The sequence below is a fragment of the Macaca mulatta genome, chromosome 18 (assembly GCF_049350105.2).
Source record: "Macaca mulatta isolate MMU2019108-1 chromosome 18, T2T-MMU8v2.0, whole genome shotgun sequence".
Classification (NCBI taxonomy): Eukaryota; Metazoa; Chordata; class Mammalia; order Primates; family Cercopithecidae; genus Macaca; species Macaca mulatta.
Window position 1 is genome coordinate 16,002,746 of NC_133423.1, and position 21,459 is coordinate 16,024,204.

Genomic DNA, 21,459 nt, shown 5'->3' on the forward strand with positions numbered 1-21,459 from the left:
TGTCTTTTAAATCTCTCTTTTATTTATTTTTTAGTCTTTATTATTTCTTTCTTTCTGCTAACTTTGAGAACAAACTCAACTCTTTTTATGTCTCCTTTGACTCACTGGTTGTTCAGAAGTGTGTTAATTTTCTGCATATCTGTGATTTTTTTAACTTTCCCTCTATAGTATATTTCTGATTGTCATTAATGTCAGAAATGATACTTGATATTACTTAAATCTTCCTAAATTAGTTAAGATTGTTTTGTTTTCTAACATATGATATCCTGGAGAATGTCTCATGTGTGCTTGAGAAGAATATGTATTTTCTGCTATTGTATAGAATATTATGTATAAGGCTATTATGTCCATTTGTTCTATAGTGCTATTCAACTGTGCTGTTTTCTTATTGATTTTCTGTCTAGATAATCCTGTTGAAAGTGGGTTGGTGATATGATTTAGCTGTGTCCCTACCCAAATCACAACTTGGACTGTAGTTCTCATAATCCCCACATGTTGTTGGAGGGACCCTGTGGGGAGTAATTGAATCATGGGGACAGTTACCTCCATACTGTTCTCATGATAGTGAGTGAGTTCTCCCAATAACTGATGGTTTTATAAGGGGTTTCCCCCCACTTCACTGGGAACTACTTCTTGCTGCCACCATGTGAAGAAGGAACTGTTTGCTTCCTCATTCACCATGATTGTAAGTTTCCTGAGGCCTCTCCAGTCAGGCTGAACTGTGAGCCAATTAAACCTCTTTCCTTTATAAATGACCCAGTCTGGGATATGTCTTTATTAGCAGAGTGAAAATGGACTAATGCAGAGGATTAAAGTCATTTACTACTATATTACTATTTATTCCTTCATTTCTGTGAGTATTGGCTTTATATCTCTAGGTGCTCGAATTTGGTGCACCATATGTTGTTAAAATTGTTTTGTCTTCCTGATGTACTGACCACTTTGTCATTATATATAGACCTTCTTTATCTCTTGTGTCAGGTTTTGACTAAAAATCTATTTCATGCTAAATAGTCATAGCCACCCCTGCTATCTTTTGGTTATTGATTAGAGAAATATTTTTCTATCTTTTCATTTTCAGCCTGTATGTATTCATAAAGCTAAAGTGAGTATTTTATAGGCAGAATAATGTTGGATCTTGGTAGTTGTTTTGTTTGTTTTTTCAGCCACTCTGTGTCTTTTGATTGGAGAATTTAATTCATTTAATTTTAATATAATTATTGATAGATAGGAAGTTACTTTTGCTATTTTGTTAATTATTTACTGTTTTGTAGTTTCTCTCTTCCTTTCCTCTTCTCTTGCTGTATTATTTTGTTACTTGTTGATTTTGTGTAATGATATGCTTTGATTACTTTCACTCTATCTTTTGTGTATGTACTAGAGGTATTTGTTTTCTTTGTGCTTACCATGAAGAAAATCTCTTCATGTTATAACAGTTTATTTTAATGATAATGACTTAAATTCAGTCACATACACATGCTCTGCATTTTACTTGTTCTCTGACATTTTATGCTATTTATGTTACACTTGACATCTTTTTATATTGTATATCCATTAATAATATCCAATAATATCATAGCTACGGTTATTTTAAATATTTGGTCTTTTAACATTTTTACTATAGTTAAAAGTGATTTATTCTCCACAGTACATCATTAAAGCACTGTGAATTTGACTATATATATACTTTTGTCAGTGAGTCTTGTATTTTCATAAGTTTTCATGTTGTTACTTATCAACCTTTTGTTTCAACTTGAAGAACTCCCTTTAGCATTTCTTATAAGACAAATCTAAGCCCTTGTTATTCTGGGAATATCTTTCCTGTCTGTGTCTGAAGGAAAACTTTGCTGGGTATAGTATCTTTTATTGGTAGTTTTCTTCTCTCAAAACTTTTTGGTCTGCGAGGTTTCTGTTGAAAAATCCAGTGATATTTTTTGCAGGCAGAAGGGGTTGCTGGTATGTGACAAGTCGTTTTTCTCTTGCTTTTTTCAAAATTATATCATTACTCTTTATTTTTGACAATTTGATTTTAATATGTCTTTGGTTAATCTCTTTGGCTGAATTTTGCTTAGGGGCTTTCAAGCTTTAGAAATCTGGAGGTTCATACATTTTCCAATATTTGAGAAGTTTTCAGCCATTATTTCCTTCAATATGCTCCCTTCTGTATTTGACTTCTGAATCTCTCATAATACATATATTTGTTCACCAGATGATGTCCCAGTGGTCCTATATGATTTCTTTACACTTTTTATTATTTTTCTTTTTGTTCATCTAACTGGCTAATTTCAAAGGACATGTTATTGAATTCATTGAATATTCTGCATGATTGAGTTTTCTGATGAAGCTCAGATCAGTTTTTCTGTTCAGTCATTGTATTCATCTACTTCAGGATTTCTGTTTGAATCTTTTTATGGTTTCTATTATTTATTAAATTTCTTATTTTTATGCATTAATGTTCTGGTTTTATTTGTTGTTTATGTCTTCTCTTGCAGCTCACTGAAGTTCTTTAAAATGATTATTTTGAATTATGTTTAATTCATAGATTTTCATTTTCTTCAGGTTTAGTTCCTGAAGATTATTAATTTCCTTTGATAAGAGTTGTGTTTTATTGATTCTTCATGCTCTATGTAGATATGTTGATGTCTGTGCAAATGAAGGAACAATTACCTCTTCCAGTATTTATAGACTGCTTTTTGCAGGTAAATACCTTCTTCTCTCCAGTGCCTGGGCTAATGGGATTGCCTCCGGGATTGCAGTAAAGTAGGGCTGGAGTGGGGTCACACAGATGCTGCTGGGTCCATAGTGTGATCTAAGATTGACAGGCCTGCTACCAGGGACTGGGGAGGCTGAGGATCTTGTCTGGCTTCTGGGTGAAAAGGGCTGCCTCCATGACTTGACCAGTAGGGCTGGCACTGGGAAAAGCGTCCTCATCAAGGCCTGTAGTTGGCTCTTCAAAAGGTGGAACTGTTACCAAAGGTGTGGATGAGTATGGTTCCTACCAGATCCCTGGATGGGCTCCCAGTGGGATACTGGGCAGGTCTTTGAATTGGCAGAACTGGTTCTAGACCAAGGCTAAAAATGGCTGAACCTAATTGATAGGGTGTTTTCAGGTCTATAGGCCTGCCTCTGTGAGTACAGATGAGTTTGTCTCCTGTGTGTGGGTACATTTGCCTGTGGACTGAGCTGATCATGGTTGAAGCTAGGTCACAGAGATGCTTCAGGATTTAAAGTTGGAACTGCAGTCAGCCAGCCTGTTATCCAAGAGACAAGCAGGCAAGGCTCCTCCAAAGTCCCTTAGTAGACAGTGCTCATAGAGGAGCCAGAACAAATGGAGCTGTGGCCAAGTCCAAATAACGAGAGTGTTATCTCTATGTCTGTAGCTAGAACCACTGTCAATAAATCTGCAACTTGGGTGCAAGCCTGATGTCTCAAAATGGCCCTACTTGATCTTATACTCCACTGGTGTTTTGCAATCTCTTTTCTGTATCTTAAAGCCACCACAAAGACATTTCTATCCACTGATAGTTGACAAATTATTGTTGTTATGGGGGGATATGAGTGGAGGTTCTCCTATTCTGCCATGTTACTGATGTCACTCCTGAATGTATTTTTATGATTTTCACCTACACATTGAAGATGCTCTATAATATTAAAATAATGTGTTCCATTAATGAATAAATGATACTATATAATTGTTTGACTATTAGGTCATATATTAGAGAAGATACAGTGAGAAGATAGTCTTAAAATATGTATTACATTTTCAGAAAAGTATTCCATTTAGGTTCCTAGAGATTCTAGAAAATTCCATAAGCTGTTCTTCATACTTGATGGGAAGGCATCAATTATTAACCTATTGCATTATATATGAATGAATATTTATACACAAATTTATTATTATAGAAATCATCTTATTCATCTCATACATTTCTTGTACATTTTTATTACTTTTTAATTCTTAGGTTTCTAATAAATAGTAAATGTTTTACCTATTGATCAGTTATTATCTATTTATTTATGCTTAAATGTGTGAACTTGAATTTCTTCATATATTTATCCCTAGCTTATTTTTCTAATTCTTTTGGTGAATAAACACATTGCTTCAATTTGAAAATTACATGTGTATCACATTGTGCGATGCCTGAAAATTATCCTTAACACTCACTGTGCATTGACTGAACAATCAGCTTTTTGGAACAAGGGGTGCATCTTTATCTAGATGTTGGAGATGTACCCAGGCTCAGTTTTCCACATGCATAGAAGGGAACAATATTCCCATAGTTGCCAAGATCTCCAAACACTCAGAAGCTGGATTCCTCTGGTAATTCCTGTGACTGTGTGGCACCCCCAGTCCTGTCGTTACTACTCATTGAATGTCAGCAGTTCCAGGAAGGTATGACAGTGAGTGGGGTTGCCCTCTACAATTTAGATAATCCCTATAGCAGCTGTCAGCTGAAGACTGATATCACTCCCTGCAACTAGGAAAAGAGCTTCTTCTTTTAAGAATGATCCCCAGAATGGTGGCTCAGCCTGACCACCAGAGGAGGATTATAGTTTTATTGTCCCTGGCCGTGTAAGATTTCCTATTACTCCAGCAAAACTTATTATTTGAAAAATTTCATGTGATATTGTGGAATTTATCTAGAATCATGACATATGATTAAATAGACTACAAAGGGATCCATCTGACTTGACAGCTTGATTAGGTACTTTTTTCTAAATTGACTGGTCTACTTTTCAAAATAGCTAAATTAGATATGTTATGATACAAAATCTGTCCAGAGTTCAAAGGAACCATAGGAACCTGTGATAATTGCCCTTATGTTGACATGGAAAGACTGTAAAAGAACCTTCTTTGTAGCATGAAAATTAGTACTTGTAAGCACTAATTGTTTTTCCATGATTATGCAACCTGAAACTAATACATTAAAAATAGCTAGCTTGTGCTATTCTACTCATGTAGCAATTATCATGAAAGCATTTCATTACATTCATTCATATTAATGGTGCATTCTTCATTTATAGGTTTGTAAACATTTCAGACTCTATTACCTACTAACATTATTTCATTTTTTGACAGAATACATTATCTTTTGTTTTATACTGAAGTAGAGTGCAGCAAGCAAAAAAGCAGCAAAATCCACATAATCAAAGTACTTGGAATGCTGACTATAAAATTATGTTGAGCACTGGCTGCACGATAAGATGCTTTTGCTTCCTCTTTGTTATTTGTATTATTTTGTAAAGATAGGCCAATGTGAGTATCTCCAAATAAGCTAATAATCTATTTTCCTTAAAATTTCAGCAAATATTCAAGAGAATAAAAATGTAAGTTATTGTCCACACAGCTAATGTTAATTTTTCATTAACATAATTTAAGTCTCAGTGATAGTTTGAACATGTTCATAACATTCATTATCTAATAAAATAGATAATTGTGGAATTATCTAACTTGTGGAAGATAATTGTGGAAGAGTTGTTTGTATATTTGTAACTGTCTCATTGTTTATAGAAAAACTAACTTTTTTCTGAGTTAAAATATTAAACAATGAAAAAGTAAACTATATAAATGTAATTCAGTGCCTCTCATAATGGAAAGCTGCTAACAAGGTAAAAGCTGTTAAAATTGGGATGATTTCAAATATTAAAGTGAAAATTTCTGTGATAATTTAATCTGTTAATATAATGTTTAACCGTAGATCTCTTTCTTATGACATGGCTCAATGCAATTTAGGTTACTGTCATTAAAATTCTACAAGCACATCCTACAGGCCCATCTGCAGTGTACCCATTTCTGCCGTACCTATGTACATGTCTAAACCTGAAAACAAGTTTGGAGCTCACTTCTTATGTCCACCACCTTGCCCTCCCATGCTCATTTGCAACATAGTCATATGAAGTATAGGTAATAAACTTATAGTGAAGACAAGGCCTTGGACCTGAGTTTGAGCTTTGACTTTACCATTCAGTAGCTTTGATACTGCTTTCCCTTCATGTAAGATGAGCTGAAAGCTATTAGCTTCTTCCCAATGTTGTGTTAAGAATTAAAGGGAAAATGTATAAAAAGTACTTAGCACAATGCCTGGTGCCTACTAAGTGCTCAAATTCATTATCACCATCAAGATTATCCTACTCTTTCTCCTCCTCTTCCTTATTATCTCATGTTTTAAAGAAGTCTTGGATGGGGAAGAAATAGCAAAGGATGTGTGGGAAGTATCATATGATAGTACATCCAGAGAGCTCTGCTTCAGAAATAAACATGTAGATTTTTCTTTGTTTTGGCCAAATATGGCTAACACAAATATATTTACAAAAACTAACAAGCAAATAAAATTGGTGTAATTTCAGGGAATTTAGTACATGGTAAGAATTATTATGTCTGAAAGACAAAAGAAAAACAATATAACTATGTAAATTATAAGTTGAAAATGTATATGAAAAGTATATAGATACACTTTTATAAAATTAATATATATATTTAAATCTGAGAATTTAAATGTTCTCTTTAATTATTAACATCTTTTTTTATTTGTTTGTTTTGTAGACACCATGTCATTAATAAGTAAGAACCTGGGTATTGGACAGAGTTTCTAGGGATTTCCATTTTCTCATGTACTATGGTTTGATAGTAACTGAGCATTACTTTCCCTCTCTGACACTCAAATTCATCATCTATTGTTTTGAACTAACTCACAGAATTATAGAAATAGATTAAGTCATTGCTAAGTGTAATTTTTGGAACACCTGCTGCATAAAAGTCCACATTAGTTTTCTAGGATTATTGTAAAAACAGTATCAAAAATTGGGTAGATTAAAAACAGCAGTAATATGTTCTCTCACAGTATTGGAGGCTGTGACTCTGAAATCAAGGTGTGGGCAGTGTATGCTCCCTCTGAAGCTCTGGGTAGAATCCTTCCTTGTCTCTTCCTACCTCATGGTTTTGGCCATCAATCCTTGGCATTCCGTTGTTTGCAGCTGCATCACTACAATCCTTGCCTCTGTCGTCGCATGTGTTGTCTGTCTAGGGGTCTCTGTCTTCACATGGTCTTCTTAAATAGACAACAGTCATATTAGACGAGGACCCACCTCAGTGACCTCACCTTAATTTTATTACATCTGTAGGCTCTGTTTCCAAATAGGGTCACACTCACAGGAACTAAAGATTATAATATGTTTTTGTGTTTTGTTTTGTTTTAGTGGGAGGGAGTTCAACCTATAAAAGTCGAGCTTGAATATAAACTTAATTCAATATTTAAAGGCTTTGTACTAAAGCCCTGGATTTATACTTAAACTGTTTCTGAGATCACGGACAGCTTTAGTGACAGGGAGCTTCAATTTTCCGGAGTGACCTCATGATTAAGGGCTCTTTAATTTTTGTGTCTTGAATCTTGCAGTTCCACACACATTAGTTTACATGCTTTGTCAGAGAAGAATGGGAAAATGAGTAGGAAATCCTGTTTTTGTGATTTCTAGATTCAATCTATGGTTTGATGCAGTAGAAACATATAAGTGGAGATCCTACTCTGAAAGTGCCTAAAAAATGCAGGTTTCATTGAACATATTTTCCACTTATGGTGTAGATTAAAAATCCTCCATTCTTGGCAATCTCTATAATTCTTTATGTTAATACCTCAAATGAAAATACATTATGGTCTATTAGTCATAGTCAGATGAGTCAGATGAGTCATGATAGCCATGACTCTGTTTCCTTTTTCTGAATAAGTAACCCCCAAAATGTGACCCATCAAATTTTCAAGTTATTACACCTTAAAATTCCTATGCAGTGACAATGTTACCTAACAAGAAAATATACCAATGTTCAGACTACGTCATATGCAGCACTTACCATCAGGCCAGAGTTAATACGGAATCAGAGCAAAGTTGGAGGCATCACACTATCTGACCTGGAAACATACTACAAATCTATAGTAGCCAAAACATCATGGTATTGATATAAAAATGAACACACAGATCAATGGAGCGGAAGAGAGAAGATATAAATAAATTCATATATTTAAAGACAACTAATTTTTGACAAAAGCATCAAGAATATACATTAGAAAATGGAGAGATTCGTCAATAAATTGTGCTGGAAAAAAACTGGATATAATATACCAAAGAATGAAACTAGACTCCAACCTCTCACCACATACCAAAATCAGATCAAAATAGATTAAAGACTTGGATATATGACCACAAACTATAAAACTACTAGACAAAAACCCAGGGGAAATGCCTCAGGACATTGGTCCAGGTGAAGTTTTTATGGCTAAAACTTCAAAAGCACAGACCAATAAAACAGAGAAATGGGACTATATGAAAATAAAATACTTCTGCACAGCAAAATAAATTATTAATATAATGAAGAGATGACCTGTAGAATGGGACAGAATAGTTGCAAAATATTCAATTGACAAGGGACCAATATCCAGAATATGCAAAGAACTCAAGCAACTCAACAAAAATGGAAGAAAAAAAAAAACACTGAGAAATGGGCAAAGGATTTTAATAGACATTTGTCAAAAGAAGATATCCAAATGGCCAACAGGTATGTGAACGAATTTTCAATATCAAGAATCATCAAAGAAATGTAAGTTAAAACTACAATGAGATTGCATCTCACCTCAGATAGAATGGCCAATTATCCAAAGACAAAAAGTATCAAATGCTGGTGAGGATGTGGAGAAAAGAGAACTCTTATATACAGCTGGTGGGAATGTAAGTTAGTACACCTATTATGAAAAAGAATATGAGAGTTTCTTAAAAAACTAAAACAAAGCTACCATGTGATCCAGCTATTCTGCCACTTGGTATTCAAAAGAAAGGAAATCAGTTTATAACCAGGAAAATTGCATCTCTATGTTTATTGCAGCACTATTCACAGTAGCCAAGACATGGAATCCATCTAAATGCCCATTAACAGATGAGTGGATAAGGAAAATGTGATATATATCTATCTCTAATATTGTCATTGTATATACATATATATAATAGGATATTATTCAGTCATAAAATAGAATAAAATCCTATCACTTTCAACAGCATGGATGGAACTGGAGATCATTACGTTAAGTGAAATAAGCCAAGCACAGAAAGACAAATATTTCATGCTGTCACTCATAGGTGGGAGCTTAAAATGGTTGATATCATGAAAGTAGAGAATGGAATGATGGTTACTTGAGTCTGGCAAGGGTAACCAGCATTAATTAATAATACCTGAGGCTGGGAAGGGTGGGCGGTAAAGAGAGATTGGTTAATGGATACAGATATACAGTTAGAAGAAAAAAGCTCTAGTATTTAATAGCACAGTAAGGTAACTATCATTAACAATAATTTATTGTATATTTCAAAGTAGCTGAAAGAGGAGATATGAAGTGTTCCCAACACAAATAAATCATAACTGCTTGAGGTAATGAATATCCCAATTGCCCTGATTTGATCATCACACATTTTATGCATGTATAAAAATATCACACGTTCCACATAAGTATGTACAATTATTATTCATCAACTTTTTAAAATTTCAATTTAATTGTTAATAATTTCAGAGGCTATTGAAGCTAAAATACAAAATGCCAAATATATTGATTAAAACCACTCTATTGGACATGCTCTTCTTCCCCTGCTAACTCCCTTAAAGAATCTATTTCTGTTCTCATCCTGGAAGGTCCTGTTGTTATGTGACTCTTTCCTTCTTTCACATGTAACTGGTCAAAAGTAGACAATTGAACTAAAGTAAATTAATTTATTAGCAATTAAGCTTTTTCTTAAATATCTGAGCTAAGAAATACTGAGTTACACTTGTAGTTGAATTTTATTATTTGATAATGTAGATGAGATCTTTGGACCACTCTGTTTACAAGAAATCAGCATATATGTACCAATAACATATGATAAAAACCTATTTTGATAAGGTCATTTTAATACTGTTTCCACATCTATAAAACGGCATGTATAAAGAATTCATAAGAACTTCAGTACAAATATTGATGTCTGTTTTGACATTTTGATCAGAAGATTGAGGCTCATGGACTATACATTTGTAAGTGTATGACATTTATCAGTTGCATAACCAAACTCAAATATTGTTGATCAATATGCATGTGGCAACCTGAAGCGTGGTCTCTAGAAAGGTGTGCTCAAAGGTCCTGTAATTACAGTTAATAAATGGGGTCTTCACATTTCAACAGTGTTAAGACAGTGTTTCCAATGTCATCATCACAAAAAGGTAAATATTTGAGGTGATGGCTATGTTAACTATCTTGATTTAATCATTCCACATTGTATTAAAAATTAAAACACCATTTCGTACCCAATAAATATACCCAGCAATAATGTGTCAATTACAATAAAAATTTAAAAAGGTATTGTGCTTTGACCAACTTCTATAAAAATGTTATTTACAACTTGAATAAAAAGACAAGAATTGCCAGGCACAGTGGCTCACGCCTATAATCCCAGCACTTTGTGGGGGCTGAGGTGGGCAGATCATTTGAGGTCAGGAGTTTGAGACCAGTCTGACCAACATGATGAAACCCTGTCTCTACCAAAAATACAAAATAATCAGCCGGGCGTGGTGGTGCACACCTGTAGTCCCAGCTGCTCAGGAGACTGAGGCAGGAGAATCGCTTGAACCCAGGAAGCAGAGGTTGCAGTGAGCAGAGATCACACCACTGCACTCCAGACTGAGTGACAAGAGCGAGACTCCATCTCAAACAAACAACAGAAAAAAAAAAAATCACATTTGAAACCATAGAAAAGAATAAAAACAAGAAGAAATAATAACATACAAGAAGTAAGACTCAAAATAAAAAAAATGTTGACAAGACTGTAACCTTTCTGAATGCCCTCCAAATAAAATATTCTACTTAACCATGGAGGAAAAATTTCAAAGATCTGAAAAATTTAACACCTTTTATGGGATCAGAAATTTTCAATTAAAGTAAATATCTTCAAAAGTTTTAGCTACTGTAAGACCAATATTAATTACTAATGCGTAATATATTAGTTTGGCATTATATTTTGAGAGGCATATTTCACAAAATATGTACTGCATAATACTAAATATGCTCATGTTGACACTCTGAAAGGAATGACATGTATGCAACATTTCTCAAGCATAACCAAGATAAATTCTTGTCCATAAAGTTTCACTTTTGAAGTCTTTCAATGACTACACAAAAAATACCAAACTACAGTGTTCACAAGATGGTGTACAGAATAGAAAACAATTAAGAAACTATGTCGCATTAGGAAAAAATAAAAACTTGGTTAGTTGACTCAATACTTAAGAAGATTATAGATTTATTCTTTCAAAAAATGTTCTTGTGTATATTTAAAGTATATAACATGATGTTATGGGATAAATATAAATAGCAGAATGGTTACCATAGTGATGCAAATAAACATGTCTATCATCTCACATAGTTATCCTTTGTGTGTGTGTGTGGCAGTAACAACTACATTTATTCATTTAGCAAAAATCCCAAACAGTATAATTTTATTAACTACAGTCTTCATGTTGCATATCAGATACATAAACATGTTCATGTTACACATCTACTACTTTGTATTTTCTGACCCACATCTCCCCATTTGCGTCCTTCTGATCACCACTCTTTTATTCTCTCTGTGTATATTTGATTCTCTTAGACGCAAAGTAAGATCGTGTAATTTTTTTCTCTGTCTTATTTCATTTAGCATTATGTCCTCCAGGTTCATCCATTTTGTAAGAAACGGCAGGATTTCCTGATTTCACTTACTTTTGGTATATGCTCAATAGAGAGATGCTGGGTCACATAATAGTTCTATTTTTAATTTCTTTCAGAACCTCCATACTGGTTTTCACAACAGTTGCCTCAATCTACATTTCTGTCAACAGCATACAAGAGTTCCCTTTTCTCCACAACCTCAGCAATATTTGTTATATCTTAACTTTTGATAATAGCCATCCTAATGGGTGTGAATTGATTTATTATAGTGGTTTGGTTTGCATTTCCCTGGGGACTAAAGAGGTTGGAGTACCTTTTAATATACCCACTGGCCAATTTTACCTCTTCTTTGGAGAAACATCTATTCAGGTCCTTTGCCCATTTATTGTTCAGGTTATTTGACTTTTTACTAGGGACTTGTAGGAATTCCTTGTGAATCTTGGATATTAATCCTATTAACCCTTTATCAGGTAGATGGCTTGCAAACATTTTTTTCCAATACATGGGTAGCCATTTTATTTTGTTGATTGTTCCCTTTGCTGTACAGAAGCTCCTTAGTTTGATATAGTACCATTTACTTATTTTTGGTTTTGTAGCCTGAGATTTTGGTATAATAGCCAAAAAGTTATTTCCAAGGCAAATGTCAAGGAATTTTTTCCTACATTATCTTCTAGGAGTTCTGTGGTTTCAGGTTCTAAAACTCATATGGAACCACAAAAGGCCCTGATAACCAAAGAAATTCTGAGAAAGTAAAGCAAAGTTGGAGGCATCACACTTCCTGACTTGAAATTATATTACAAAGCTATAGTAATAAAAACACTATGGTGTGGCATACAAAACAGAAACACAGACAAATGGAACAGAGCAGAGATTTCAGAAATAATTCAAACATATACAGTCAAATAATTTTGACAAGGACACCAGGGAACAAGAGAGAGAAATGACTGTCTCTTTAATAAATGGTGTTGGAAAAACTATTTCTACATGCAGAATAATAAAATTATACCCTGCTCTTACCCCAAGCATAAAAATCAACTCAATTGGATAAAAGATCTAACCAAAAGACCTAAGAATGTACTCAGTTTATTTTTTTATAATTGCACAATATAGAACTGGAAACAAAGAACAAAATACCATGGAGGTTAATGCTGTAAAAGCATAATAAAATGTTTTTAGTAAGCTATAACTACTTTGAAGTGGAATAGACTGTGTGTGTGTCTTTGTGTGTGTGTGATTGTGAACTTCCTATGACAAAATGGATTCTCCAGAAGATGAATTAGTACTTTCAAATACGTTACTAGATATCTTGCTAATAAAATAAGATGCTTACAACATTCTGTAAGCAAAAAAAAAAAAAAAAAAAAAAAAAAAAAAAAAAAAGCCCTAGATATATTCATCACACATTTTAGTCATAAGTACACCTCTCTATCAAACAATAACATTTGAGCTTGGGCATTCTAGTCCCTCATTCATACCCACAGAGATTGACACAAGTCAAAGTATGTGACCATTAAAAGATTAAAAGTTTCATGTATCTTGGAAAAATAAAGCCTATTGTCAAGGTATGCCTTCACCTTGTTGTTATTTTCTTTGTATACTTAAATTGTTTTGCAAAATTTATTCAAATGATTCCAAACATGAAGCACTGTTTCAGTATTCCTTGTAGTGGGACAAATGGTAGATCATCGTGGTACTGACCAACGTGCAACTTGAAAAGAAACGCATTATATTTATGAATAGACATTCCACATTAGAGTTTCTTGGAAAACAGAGTTTATGCTTAAAAGTAGTTGAAAATGATAGCATTAGGAGATTTGTCCAATGATGAACATCTTTATTTCAAACACTATTGTCTTATTAAGTTTGTTTTTTTTTTGTAGTATCTCCTTACTAATGACTTAAATGAAATATTTATGAGGCATGGCAATCAGTTAGAACAGTGGTACATTGCCTCGGTGCTTCTCTTGAACCATAGCTGGCAGAGGTGATGGCTGAGGACTTTGACTCATAGTGGAGTCACACTTTTCCTGGAATTGTCCTTGATGAAAAAGGAGTTACTTCACTGAAACTTTCACCCCCTTACTTGGAGAAACTTCTTGTTGGCAAGTATAGGTATGCCTGCTTCCTTTGTCTCTACAGACAACTCCAAAGGGCCATCTCACATCCACAATTCAGTTTCTTCTTCTGCTCAATTCTCCTTCTTAACCTCCTAATGTGGGTTCTTCCTGATAGCTGCCAACAATTAATTTACTTAATACAAATTTTCATCCAAGTATGCTTTCCAGGAAACTTAGTGTTTCCCACTAACAGGAAGTAGATTCTGAAATGGAATTTTGCAGTGTATCTGCTGCTATCTGTTATCCAGATGGAAATGAGGATACATTTTCTGCGTTAGGTTGTTAGGAGGAGCACCAAATAACCACTGACTGTGTCCATAGAAGTAGTGACTTCACAGATATTGCATTCTAAAGGTAAGAAAACTGCATTGGTGAGTGCAATATCTCAGCCATTTGAGAAGTGTGAGGGATAGTAATGCTAAAGTCCATGGACTTAGATGGCTGCTGGGGTGGAGAGGAGTCACACTGGAGAAAGGCATTTAAATGTTGATAATGATTACACATTAATAAACAGTCACAGGCCCACGTTGGTGAATATAAAGAAAATTTCATTTCCAGTCAGAGGACGGAGAAGGTGAGAATCCAGAGAAGGTTTTATTCCCAGTTCCAAAAAGTATTTTCAAGGAATGTGAGGAAGGAATGGTAGGAACCCTAGCCTTTATATGGGAATATTTGTGTTGATATCCTTAAATATCTTGAAACCTCAGATTCATCTGAATACTCTTTGCCATGAAGTTGGTCCACTCTTCTGTAAAACATGGTGCTAGCCCTTTCCTTAAAAATGATGTATAGACCTCTGTCTTAAAAGACCATGCAAGCCTTCTTTTGAGTATAATACCAACTCAACTCTTACCATCATGTCAATAACTAAGATCAAGTCACCAAATAAACTGACTTGATCTAGCTAATGAAGGAAAGGAACTACATATCAATGAACTGGCAAGAGATAACCAACATGTATTGTAGATTCTTGGTGAGTAGGCAAAAACAGAGTTATACAAGATAGTTTATGAATACGGAAGTAATCTGTTAGGATATAACATTTGATGTCTTGGCAAGAACCCCAGGAAATGGTGTTAACACACTGCAAGGATAACTGTTAGAATATTGGAGTAAACAGTATCCCACACCAAATTAATTAGAAATACTTGGACTACCATGGCAGATAATGAAGGATCATCAAAAGCCTTGGATCAAAGACCAAAGCAATAGAGACACAAGCATTGGAGAGAGTCTCAGATGTGGTTGTGTTCTCTATGCTGGAACTGATGGATACTAGTATGTTTGCTAGTGCCACATAATAGCAAAATTTAGTATGGAAATGGGCTTCTTTTTAGAAAAGGGATTTCAGGATCTGGAAAAATGGCTTCTGCTCTAATGTTCAACCTCAGAAGCATGATGGGTACAAGTATTATAGTTAGTGAGGTTGGAAGAGCAGCCAGGCAACCTCCCTTGCAGAGAATATAGAAATGTTAAATAGAACATAGCATCCCAAGGGGCTATGTAGATAACTGTTAGCCAATGAAGATACTCCTCAAAGTATATTATCAAAAGAAATTTAGCATCAATTATACAGAGTTGCTTCAATAAATATTATAATTACTTGTCCAGTTTCTTGACCTGAGCCATCAACTAGAAGAAGAGCCATGCCTCAGAAGGAAAGACTCTGCAAAACAATGGAACATGTTAGGCCAATCAGTTTTCTAATCTTTGTACTCCAACCAAAGCGTTCTGTCCCAACATACTTAGTAAATATATTAGAGAAATGGGAATCCTCAGATATTTAAAGCAGGGTTCGATAAACTTTTTCTTAAAGTGTCAAATGGTGAATATTTTGATTTTGCTGGCCAAGAAGCAAAATTAAGGATATTATGTAGTTATTTTTACAATAATTTAAAATATGCAGCCGGGTGCAGTGGCTCACGCCTATAATCCCAGTACTTTGTGAGGCCGAGGCGGGCGGATCACGAAGTCAGGAGATCGAGACCATCCTGGCTAACACTGTGAAACCCCGTCTTTACTGAAAATACAAAAAATTAGCTGGGTGTGGTGGTGGGTGCCTGTAGCCCACCACCATGTAAAAGACATTACTTTGCTTCTCCTCCGCCTTCTACCATGATTATGAGGCCTCCCCAGCCATGTGCAACTGTGAGTCAACTTAAACTTCTTTCCTTTATTAATTACCCAGTCTCAGGTATGTCCTTATTAGCAGCATGAGAACAGATTAATACGCTGCATTACAATGTTTCAGTCAATAAGGTACCACATATATAATGGTGTTCTTGTAAGATTGTAATACAGTATACATACTTAACCTTTTCTATATTTAGATATTTTTAGATACATAATTACTTGTGTTACAATCACCTAGGGTATTCAGTAGAGTAAAATGTTATATAGCCAACCTATATGCCACAGCTATATCATACAGCCTAGGTGGAGGCTATCATATGTAGGTTTGTGTAAATACACTCTATGACATTTGTACAATGATAAAATAACCTAAGGACAAATTTCTCAGACTGTGTCTCTGTCGTTAAGTGATAAGTGACTATACATGAAACAACTGTACTTAAGAAGGTGAGAGGAGGATGGGAGAGGGGAGGGCAGGAAAATGCTCAGCTAAGCAACTTTGGAAATGGGTGGAGATGCTAAGACCAAAGGCAAAAGAAAACAGCATACTAGTACTGTGTTATAGTTGATAAAGTTATTTTTGATGGAGGCACAAGTGAACAATTTGGATATTGCTATACATCATGTGTATTAGAATAAATTAAGTAATCGGATATGTGTGCTAAGAACCATGTTTTCTGCTGTTGGAGTGGGCATATACAGAGAAGCAAAGAGAAGAGTGAGAATAGTCTACATGATAATGGGTTAGACTTGGAGAAATAGCATAAAATCATGATATGCTTAATATAGATACAGATAATTACAGAAATACTTATTGTAGACATGAGTATATACATGAGTTAGTTCACAAACCACATAATCATACACATATGTATGTATGTATGTATCCATATTCTATCAGCTTAGGAAATGTGGAAGCAATGTCAGCCCAGTAGCCTTAAGGGTACCTCGGGCTCATGACTTGGTTACTAATATGATTCTCTGAAAAAAGAGACTAAAGTTCCATGAAGAAATGACTGCATCATCGAATAGGCAGGAAATATACAAAATGAGCCTGGGGCATCTTGTGATAATATAAGGAAGAACCGTCCCCTACCCTCAAAAAACACATTGATGGAGGCATGTAAATGAGACATAGGAGCCAACTGAAAGTGTCCCCACATTGAAAAAGCTGAAAGAATAATGAGCATCAAAAAAGACACCATTCAATTAAAACATGAAGCAAAAAATAAATATCTGAGTCTCTGCAGATATATATATATATATATAGTGTAGAATAGACAAACTTTCCACATAAAAGAATCTCAAAACAATTACGAGGTATTCAGTTCTCAAAAAGACAGAGCGTAACTTTCCATTCTTAAGTGTGGGCTGTGCACTGTGACTTCCTTCCAATGAGTACATTGGTAAATGGGAATAAGAAAAAATAAAGAAAGAAAAGAAACCTAACAAACAATCTCTCAGCCAGCTGATCATGGTAAACTTTAATATCTACATCATGTTGATGATATGTGCCCTTCATTTAATATGATTAAAATGAAGCTTTTCCATATAATTCCTCAGAAAGACTCATCATGCAAGCACAATTATATGGAAAAACTTTTGGCAAAATTGCAGATGAGGGACAGTTTACAAAATATCTAACCAGAACCTCTGAAACTGTCAAGGGCATCACAAACAAAGACAGTCTGAGAAACTGTCACATCTAAGAGGGGCCTCAGGAGAGATGACTAAATGTAACGTGGTACCCTTCATGACATTCTGGAATAGAAAAAGAACATTAGGTGAAAACTAAGGGAATGAGAGTGAAATATGAACTTAAGTTTATGGTAATATATCAATATTGGTTCATTAATTTTACTAAATGTATCCATGCTAATTTAAGGTGTTAATAATAATGGAGTGTATTGAGTATGAAGTACATGAGGTCTCTGTAGCAGCTTCACCAATTTTTACTCAATCTAAAACTGTACTATAACTTTAATGATTATTTTAGAACAAAAGTTATATAAAGACAAAATGTCAGAAAAAAATCATGCAGCCGGTTCTTTTGCAGCCCAAGCCTTTCCTTTTCTACAATGAACAAGAGTATTTCCCAAGAGAGGCAGTCAGCTTCTCTCAATCAAGAAGCAAACAAATTTTTTGTGCCTTGCTATATTTGCACATGGGAAGTCATGCAAAATATATTTAAGTAGGGCGAGGACCAGTTTGGGCTTACATTTATGTACACAATTAGATGAAAATCGGAAATGTTCTGTGTGTTATAAATATTGTTTTTTGGACACTAAAGATTAGCTGAGTGCCCAGAATATTCACGGCTTTGAAAGCATGTACTCAGTAGCCAAGGCCTGATCTGCTGCTACTTAACCGTGACATTAAATATACACCCTGCTGTTTTTGCTGCCATTTTGTCTGGTACATCTCCATCATATCCATCAACAAAGTTTGGTAATTCCTAAACTAAAAGCTTCACGAATTAAGGGATTTGTCTTCCTAACTGTGCACATTATTTAGAAATTACTGCTCACAATTACATACTTCCTAGATGCAATTTGAAATTGTGTAGTTAGCTGTCGGATACTTGTATTGGGATGTTGTAATTCAAAAGTCTAAGTATTTGTGATACATTGATACTTGCTCTAACATAGTGAAAGCCTGTGACTTAAGTTTGCTTCTTCCCTTTTATTATCAATCATTTATTTAGTTCAGTACAACTAAGACTTAGAACATACCAACTGTATTAGTCAGGGTTCTCTAGAGGGACAAAACCAATATGCTTGATGTGCAGATGAGGGGGAGTTTACTAAAAATGTTGACTCACAGGATCGCAAAATGAAGTCCCACAATAGGCCGTTTGCGAGCTGAAGAGTCAGGAAGCCAGCTTGAGTCCCAAAATATCTTAAGTAGGGAAGCGGACGTTGCAGCCTTTCAATCTGTGGCTGAAGACCTGAGAGTCTCTGGCAAAGAGTCCAAAAGCTGAAGAACTTGGAGTCCGATGTTCAAGAGCAGGAAGCATCCAGCATGGGAGAAAGATGAAGGCCGAAGACTCAGCAGGCCTGCTCTTCCATCCTCTCTTGTCTGCTTTATTCTAGTTGTGCTGACAGCTGATTAGATGGTTCCCACCCAGATTGAGGGTGGGTCTGCCTCTCTCAGTCCATTGACTCAAATGTTAATCTCCTTTGGCAACACCATCAGAGACACACCCAGGAGCTATACTTGGCATCCTTCCATCCAATCAAGTTGACGGTCAATATCAACCACCACAACTATAATGTTAAGTAAGAAAAACTCTATCAAGATTTGGTCCAAGTTTTTTATTTACTAAGATAGATAATTAAGCATATGTCTCTATTTGTAAGCATAAAAAGTGAGGTTTTCACAACTGTATTGTATCTCTTCTAAGATGTTGTGAATATTAAATGATATAAAGCATATGAAATTAGTGATCTTGGCCGGGCGCGGTGGCTCAAGCCTGTAATCCCAGCACTTTGGGAGGCCGAGGCGGGTGGATCACGAGGTCAGGAGATCGAGACTATCCTGGCTAACATAGTGAAACCCCGTCTCTACTAAAAATACAAAAAAAAAAAAAAAAACTAGCCAGGCGTGGTGGCGGGCGCCTGTAGTCTCAGCTACTTGGGAGGCTGAGGCGGGAGAATGGCGTGAACCCGGGAGGCGGAGCTTGCAGTTAGCCGAGATCACGCCACTGCACTCCAGCCTGGGAGACACAGCGAGACTCCGTCTCAAAAAAAAAAAAAAAAAAAAAAAAGAAATTAGTGATCTTTGTTATATAGAATATTCAGTATTCAAGAGTATTAGCTGGATAGTTGGCGAATTATTGAAAAAGACTACCCAATCCACGCATAATTGGGATAAGCTCCTAATCCATGCATAATAACGTTTGGTATATAAGCACACTGATTAAGCCCTGGGCCAAAGGAACATTCCTAATAAGTTTCACCTTTGAAAATGAATTCTCAACACTGGTGCCTCTTTTGGATTTCTCACTCATTTTAATAAAATATAAAGTATAACAATAATAAATGTTGTTTTACCTGCCAATATGAATCCAAGCCAGTTTTAAAGGAAACAGATTCAAAATAACACATGGTGACAGATTACAATAAAGTCTGAAGAAGGCATAAAGTTCTGCAAAGTCCAAACTTTGGCAGTTCTTTTGGTTTTACTACCAGTTCCTTGCCAAAATCCTATTTGATAGATGAGAACAATTTGTCTTTTTGGGCATTCATGAATGAGACTCTGCAGACACTGAGTTAACACATACAGAGGTGAAATTCACTTTTCATATTTGAATTTGGCAGATGAATATGCAAGTAGAATTAAATGTCGCAGATGTCTTGCCAATTTAAACTACAATAAATCTAGATATTCAGACTAATTCAACTAAATTGAGGTATCTTGTACAAATAAGGCAAGCATTTTATGTATGTTTGATATTGATACTGATGATACTAACAGCATCTTTAAAAATACACGTAGATAATACTTTATTCATTATTGAACACTTTTAGTCTGAAGGATAGAGTTTAAGATCCCCACTCAGCATAAGTTCATTTGATATGTAATTTTGAGGTGTCTCTGGTTTATTAGACATTGCAAACAAAGGTTGAGATCTCAGAGAATATTATGAATGACATAAATATCTGATATTTTACATAAAAGGAAACAGCACTTCTAAAACATTGTTTATGAAGCTAGGCCATTCAGAATTAGAAAGACCAATGTATCTCTAAGAAAAACCAACATGTAAATAAATGTTCACAGTATAAAGTGTAAGCACTTGACAGACATATGTACAAAAATTCATGACATCCTTCTAAGAGAAAATAACATGTGAAGTCACTGATCATTCACTGTGTCTAGAGGAGACACAGAGTAAACTCTCCTAAATCTTATTGTGACAAATGTGAAAAAGCACCCATGCAATTAAATATAAAATATTATTTTAATGACAAGAGAGTGAAATATCTTGGGTATCTTACTTTGGGTTTGAAATTTTGTTCTGTCTGCCATGACAACTATTCAAAGAATTTTAATTAGAATAATGACAGATTGGAATTGTATTTCAGAAATATAATTCTAGTCACAATATTGTGAATCAACCAGAAGGGGTAGAGGGGAAAGACTTGCAATTCTTGAAGTGAAAATTATGTAACATTAAGCTAACTTAGTAACAATGAGACTTGACTCAAGAAAATGATGTGAGGCACATTTAAGAAGTAAAAATGACAGGAATTTGTGGACTATTAAATGGGAAGATAAAGGGAAAAAGGAAAAGTAAGGAGAGATATACTCATCATTATAGTCACTTTCAATAAATGTCTACATAATTTTAAAAAATTCAAAACTGTCTCTACATAGTATCAATCCAAAAGAGAACACATATAGAATAATTGTGGACTTAATGGGAAAGGGAAGAATTCAGTTTCCTGTCTATGATTAGCAGTATACTCAGGCAACATCTGGTCGCTGACCATTAC